This window comes from Colobus angolensis, unplaced genomic scaffold, assembly GCF_000951035.1.
Source record: "Colobus angolensis palliatus isolate OR3802 unplaced genomic scaffold, Cang.pa_1.0 Scaffold148, whole genome shotgun sequence".
Taxonomy (NCBI): domain Eukaryota; kingdom Metazoa; phylum Chordata; class Mammalia; order Primates; family Cercopithecidae; genus Colobus; species Colobus angolensis.
Genome location: NW_012114577.1, coordinates 3,728,972 through 3,735,106, shown reverse-complemented (window position 1 = coordinate 3,735,106; position 6,135 = coordinate 3,728,972). Strand labels below are relative to the sequence as shown.

The following is a 6,135-nucleotide window of genomic DNA, read 5'->3' as shown; positions in this document are numbered from 1 at the left end:
GACAACATGGTGAAACCCCATCTCTCCTAAAAATACAAAAATCAGGCAGCTGTGGTGGCACATGCCTGTAATCTCAGCTACTCAGGAGGCTGAGGCAGAAGAATTGCTTGAACCCAGGAGGCAGAGGTTGCAGTGAGCCAAGATCACACCACTGCACTCCAGCCTGGGTGACAGAGTGAGACTCTGTCAAAAAGAAAAAAAAGATTAAAAACTTAGGCAATGGCAACGAAGCGGTACTCTTATGCACACGAATCAGTTTGTGAACACAGCCCTTGGGCTGCAACTGTGGGCACCACTGAGAAAGGCTTCTGGAGAGGCTGGCTCCCCAAAGTGGCTAAAGAATCTCACATTATCCGTATAATAATAATAAATCGATTCACCCAGTGAATCTTGCAGATTAGCCTTCCTTGAAGTCAGGGTTCCGAGGCAAGGGCTCCAGAGCACCTGAGGCTGGCCCACGATTTTACAGACAAGTATATCTGTCCATTTTCTGGGCAGAATTAGAGCAATTCATATTCATATTCAATTCAACATAGGATTCAACCTTTTTTTTTTTTTTTTTGTGAGGGAGGAAGCGGTAACCCAGACAGGTGGTTGAAAGCCCATCTGTAGCATAATCATTAGGGCTACCATTCTGCAAACACCTGCAGTGCCCCAAACTGAGTTTGTGACCTTCCATTTCAGAGACCCCTGTTATTCATGCTTTTATTTACGGAAGTAGCGAATCCTAAATTTTGCTTGCACTGATTCCATTTCTGATTACCCTTGTTCAAGCAGAGCATAAACTGCATTCCAGTTCTACCAGTCAGCTTGCCACTGTGCAGACGTCTCCACTAGGGGAGGATAGTTGTGTGGTCTCCTTTCTAACAGAGACGTCTCAAATATGCTCAGAATGTGTTTCTAGGGAGGCAGCTCCCAAGTCTTTTTTTTCTTTTCTTTTCTTTTACTTTGTTTTTCTTTTTCTTTCTTTTTTTTTTTTTGGACAGAGACAGAGTCTCACTGTGTCACCCAGGGTGGAGTGTGGTGGCATGATCTCAGCTCACTGCAACCTCCGCCTCACGGATTCAAGAGATTTCATGCCTCAGCCTCCCAAATAGCTGTAACCACAGGTGCACACCAACACACCTGGCTAATTTTTGTATTTTTAGTAGAGACGGAGTTTCACCATGTTGATCAGACTGGTCTTGAACTCCTGACCTCAGGTGATCCGCACACCTCAGCCTCCCAAAGTACTGGGATTACAGGCGTGAGCCACTGCAAGTCTCCTAGAAGATAGGAGTTGGGAAGGGAAGTGGGAATCAGAGCAAAACATATTGTTTCCTTGTAGACTCTCTGACCCTCCATTCTGTCAGTGTTGACCTGAAAGAGGAGGTCCGGGCAGCTACATAACCTCCACATTATCTCACCTGGACAGCCAGGAAACACCAGGCACTGCCTCCAGATTAATACCCAGCAGTCCACTCGGAGCAGATGAGCATCATGACAAGACACAGAGCATCCGTTCCACTTCCTCTCCCACTCCAGATGAGCCCTGCCTCCCCTCTCACCCTGTCATCTGTTCTCACTTTCGGTTCTCTCTGAGAGAAGTAATAGACAACTGAGCAAACTTTGAAAAAATGGGATTCCTGCATCTTCTCTGTAAGAAGAGGTGAACCTGTTTCAAAACTGGCCAGCCGGAGGTCCAGGATGTCCAGCCAGAGTCATGGGCCCCGAACTATGGATTCACCTCTCGATATTTCTAACCAAGTTATAACCACTGGCTCTATTTTTTGCATTGTCAGGTAAAGGATTCAAAATCTTTCGGCACTGGGCAGGGCGCAGTGGCTCATGCCTGTAATGGCAGCCCTTTGGGAGGCTGAGACAGATGGATCACCGGAGGTCAGGAGTTCAAGACCAGCCTGGCCAACATGGTGAAACCCCGTCTCTACTTAAAAAAAAAAAAAAAAATTACAAAAATTAGCCAGGCGTGGTAGTGGGCGCCTGCAATCCCAGCTACTGGGGGAGGCTGAGGCAGGAGAATCGCTTGAACCTGGAAGGTGGAGGTTTCAGTGAGTTGAGATTGTGCCACTGCACTCCAGCCTGGGTGACAAAGCAAATCTCCATCTCAAAAACAAAACAAACAAACAAACAAAACACAAAAATCTTTCAGCACTGGTTCCAAGGGAAAGAAGCCAGGTTAATCAGAGAAAAAGTTAGGTTTGTCTTGTAAGCTGCATTCAGGTTCCAGAGTAACAGAGAGAAAAGAGGGTTAGGAGAGGGTTAGAGGTACTACCTGGAGACTGGTTGCCAGGGACGCTTCTTCCTAGGATAGAGCATTTTAAACACTGCTGACATCTGAAGGCAGGAATATGGTCTGTGTAAGTCTTTAATGGAACAACCTCTTTTATGGTACTTTGTGGATACCGAGTCCTCAGACCAGGGATCAGGCAGCCCAGGGCTCGACTTCCCATCCCACAGGCTCCTAGCAGGGCCCCACCCAATCTGGATCTGTCCTGAATACATCATGAAGACCAGCATGATGGTGAAAATGGCCAAGAGGCCCAGGTTCTGAATAACAAAGGGGATGGAGATGCTGCCCTTCCTTCCATCCTCTTGGCAGACCTCATTCATCTCAGGGAACATATTAGCCAGAGCAATATTCAAGAACATTCCTCCAACCAGCATGAAAATCCATTTGGCAGAGAAGTGGCTGCTGGCCAGGATGCCAAAGGCCAGACCCGCATAGCAGCAGGTGGAAGGAGGTTGAAGAAGATAGCTTGCTGGATGGTCCTCCCAGTGCTAAGCAGGATGACAAAGTCATGTGGGAACTCCTCAGGGAAGATAGCCATCAGGTGCCGAAGCGTTGGAGCACAGACACGGTGAAGGAGGCGCCAATGGCCAGGCTGCTGAGGACATTGTGGAGGCTGTTATTCAGGGTGATCACCCAGGCCAGAGTGCTGATAAAGTAGTGGAAACCTTTCAGCTCCAGCAGGCACTCTGGGGAGCCTGCAGGGCCAGCACAGAGGGTGAGCCCACCACAACCTCCCCATCCATCATGGACTGCTTGCCATCCAGTTCGCTGTTGCAGTGCTGAGGGGTCCTGTGGTCCAGGTCCCCATACTGCCGCTTCTCCATCACCCCGTCCTCCTGGTGCTTCTTGGAAGGAAGCCTCTCAGAGGCATAATGGCTGTGTCTATGTGATGTTCAATTTCCTGTTTGAGAAACATCTTCAAGATCTCTGAAAAATAAAAATAAAAGCCCCCAAACACCACTGCAGACTTGGAGACATAATCATCTTCCAGAGGGTTGAAACCAAAAGCCCCAGGAATGAGGTAGGAGAGGACGTTGGACTAGAGAGTTCCAATCGCCAGAGCTATGACATGGAGCAGCAGCCTCCTTCTGTAAAAGGCCTTCATGAAGGCACCACGATGGTGTCCACGAGGGAGCAGAGGGAGAGGACAGTCACACAGAGGAGATCGTATCCTCACACTTCAACTGCACTAGATGGCCATCCCAGCATTGAGCAGCGTGACAGAGAATCCTTTTTCTTGCCTTTTCCAGCATCTAGAGGCTGCACACTCCCCTTCACTTGTGGCTCCCTTCCACCTTCCAAGCCAGCAGTGTAGCGTCCTCAAATCTCTCTCTGACTCTGACACTGACTCTCCTGTTCCCCCTTTCACTTACAAGGCCCCTCATGATTGCATTGGTTCCACCAGGATAATCCATGATAACGGTCACGCAGAGGAGACCGTATCCCCACACTTCAGGTGTGCTCAGCCTTCCCTCTCCGGTCTATGCATTCTCCTCATTCTCCAGCTCAACAGAGGTGCAGGCTGGGAATCTAGCTCCTGGAGAATGGCGGCAGAACTCCTGGAGCTCACTCCTCCCAATCCATGACTGCCACTGAAATTGTGGGCAGCAAAGAGGTCTCCAGAACTAAAGCGCATCGAGAGGTTCCTCTGTCCCTGCATGGGCTCAGTGGCCTTATCCTGCCTCACTCCAACATCCAGGTAGTTGAGCAGGGTAAGTCTGCTCCCAGCCCACTGCCACATCCAGGTTCAGCTGCTGCGTTTATCCCACAGGAAAGAGGTAGCACTGATAGCGTGCACCCCTGTGGGTGAAACGTGATCCTCAGGAGCATAAGCTGAGCAGGGCCAGTAGGAGGCAGCTATGGAAGGCTGGGTACAGCAGCTTCATGGTCACCAAATAAGCCTGGCACTCAAGGGGACAGCAGCCACCCCCATGCAGCCTCACCCGCAAGGCCTCAGGGTGGCTGGCTACGGCAGAAGGAGCTCAGTCCATACGTCCGCACAGGCACCCATTTGCCCAAACTCCGATCCCTGTGTCAGGCAAAAATGTTTGCTTTAGAAAGAAAGAAAGGTCTCTCTAATCATTGACCTCAGTTTTTGCTTTAATAAACTAAAGAGAGAGATTCAAAAGAAGCAGAGAAAGGAAATAATAAAGATAGAATAATAAAGCAGAAATCAGTAAAATTGAGGACAGAAAAAAAAGTCAGTAAAACCAAAAGCTGTTTTTGTGAAAAGATTCATAAAAATAAATCTCTAGCCAGACCATCCAAGAAAAAAAAAAACACAAATTACCAATATCAGAAATGAAAGAGGGAACATCACTACAGACTCTACATACATAAAAAGGATAATATTACAAAGAATGTTATGCCCATAAATTCAACAGCTGAGATGAAATGGATAAATTCTATGGAAAACACAAACAACCAAAGATCACATAGAAGAAATGGAGAATCTAGGCCAGGCACAGTGGCTCATGCCTGTAATTCCAACACTTTGGAAGGCTGAGGCAGGCAGATCACTTGAGCTCAGGAGTTTGGGTAATATGATGAAGCACCGTCTGTACAATAAATACAAAACTTAGTCAGGCATGGTGACTCGCACTTGTGGTCCCAGCTACTCGGGAGGCTGAGGTGGGAGGATCACTTGAACCCAGGAGGTGAAGGTTGCAGTAAGTTGAGATTGCACCACTGCACTCCTGCCTGGATGACAGAGGGAGACCCTGCCTCAAACAAAACAAAACAAAAAAAGAAGAAGAAGAAGAAATGGAGAATCTAAATAGTCCTATATCTACTAACAAAAGGGAATTTGTAGTTAAAAACCTTTTAGCAAAGAAAACACCTAGTCCCACCTGGCTTCATTGGTGAATTTTACCAAACATTTAAGGAAGAAATGATATAAATTTAATCCAAACTTTCCCAGATAATTAGAAAATGAGGAGATACATATCAACTCATTTTTTGAAGTCAGAATTATCCTAATACAAAAACCCAACAAAAGCATTGTAAGAAAACTGCAGATCAATGTTCCTCATGAACACAGACACAGAAATCCTCGAAAAATATTAACAAACTGGACTCAGTTGTGTGTAAAAAGGTACATTGTGACAACATGGGGGTTTATCTTACAAAAGAAAGGCGAGGAAACAGGAGGCACATGAGTTTGGGGAACTACAGGAGTTCTATGTGCATGAAACAGGATGAAAGATGGGGAGAGCCAGACGTGAGGCTGGAGAAGGGGCAAGAGGCCAGCCTTGTATGTCAGGACTGCTTGAAAGGTTCAGAAACCTTTTTCCTCTACTGCATGAGAACCCAACCTTGGCAACCACCTAGCTCTGTTACCGTGTATTGCTGCTGTAACAAATTACCACATACTTAGTGACTTAACACCAGTTTATTATATTACAGTTCTAGAGGTCAGAAGTCCAAAACGGATCTCAGTGGGCTAAAACCAAGATGTTGGCAGAGCTGTGTTCCTTCAGGAAACACCAGGAGAAAATCCTTCTTGCCTTTTCCAGCTTCTAGAGGCTGGACACTTCCCTTCACTTGTGGCCCCGTTCCACCTTCAAAGCCAGCAGTGTAGCGTCTTCATCTCTCTCTCTGACTGACACCGACTCTCCTGCCTCCCTCTTTCACTTACAAGGCCCCTTGTGATTGCATAGGGTCCACTAGGATAATCCATGATAACCTGCCTGTCTTAAGGCCAGTTAGTTAGCAACCTTAATTAATTGCATCTACAACCTAAAACCCCCATTATCATGTAACATAACATGTTCACAGGTTCTGGGGAGTGGGACACAGATAACTTTGGAAAGCCATTATTCTGCCTGCCTCACCTTGTAAACCAG

General features: G+C 47.1%; 1 pseudogene; it reads right to left on the bottom strand.

The window, feature by feature from the left end:
- Window positions 1-2,268: 2,268 nt before the first annotated feature.
- LOC105507318 lies at window positions 2,269-4,031 on the bottom strand (annotated as a pseudogene).
- Between the last annotated feature and the right edge of the window lie 2,104 nt (window positions 4,032-6,135).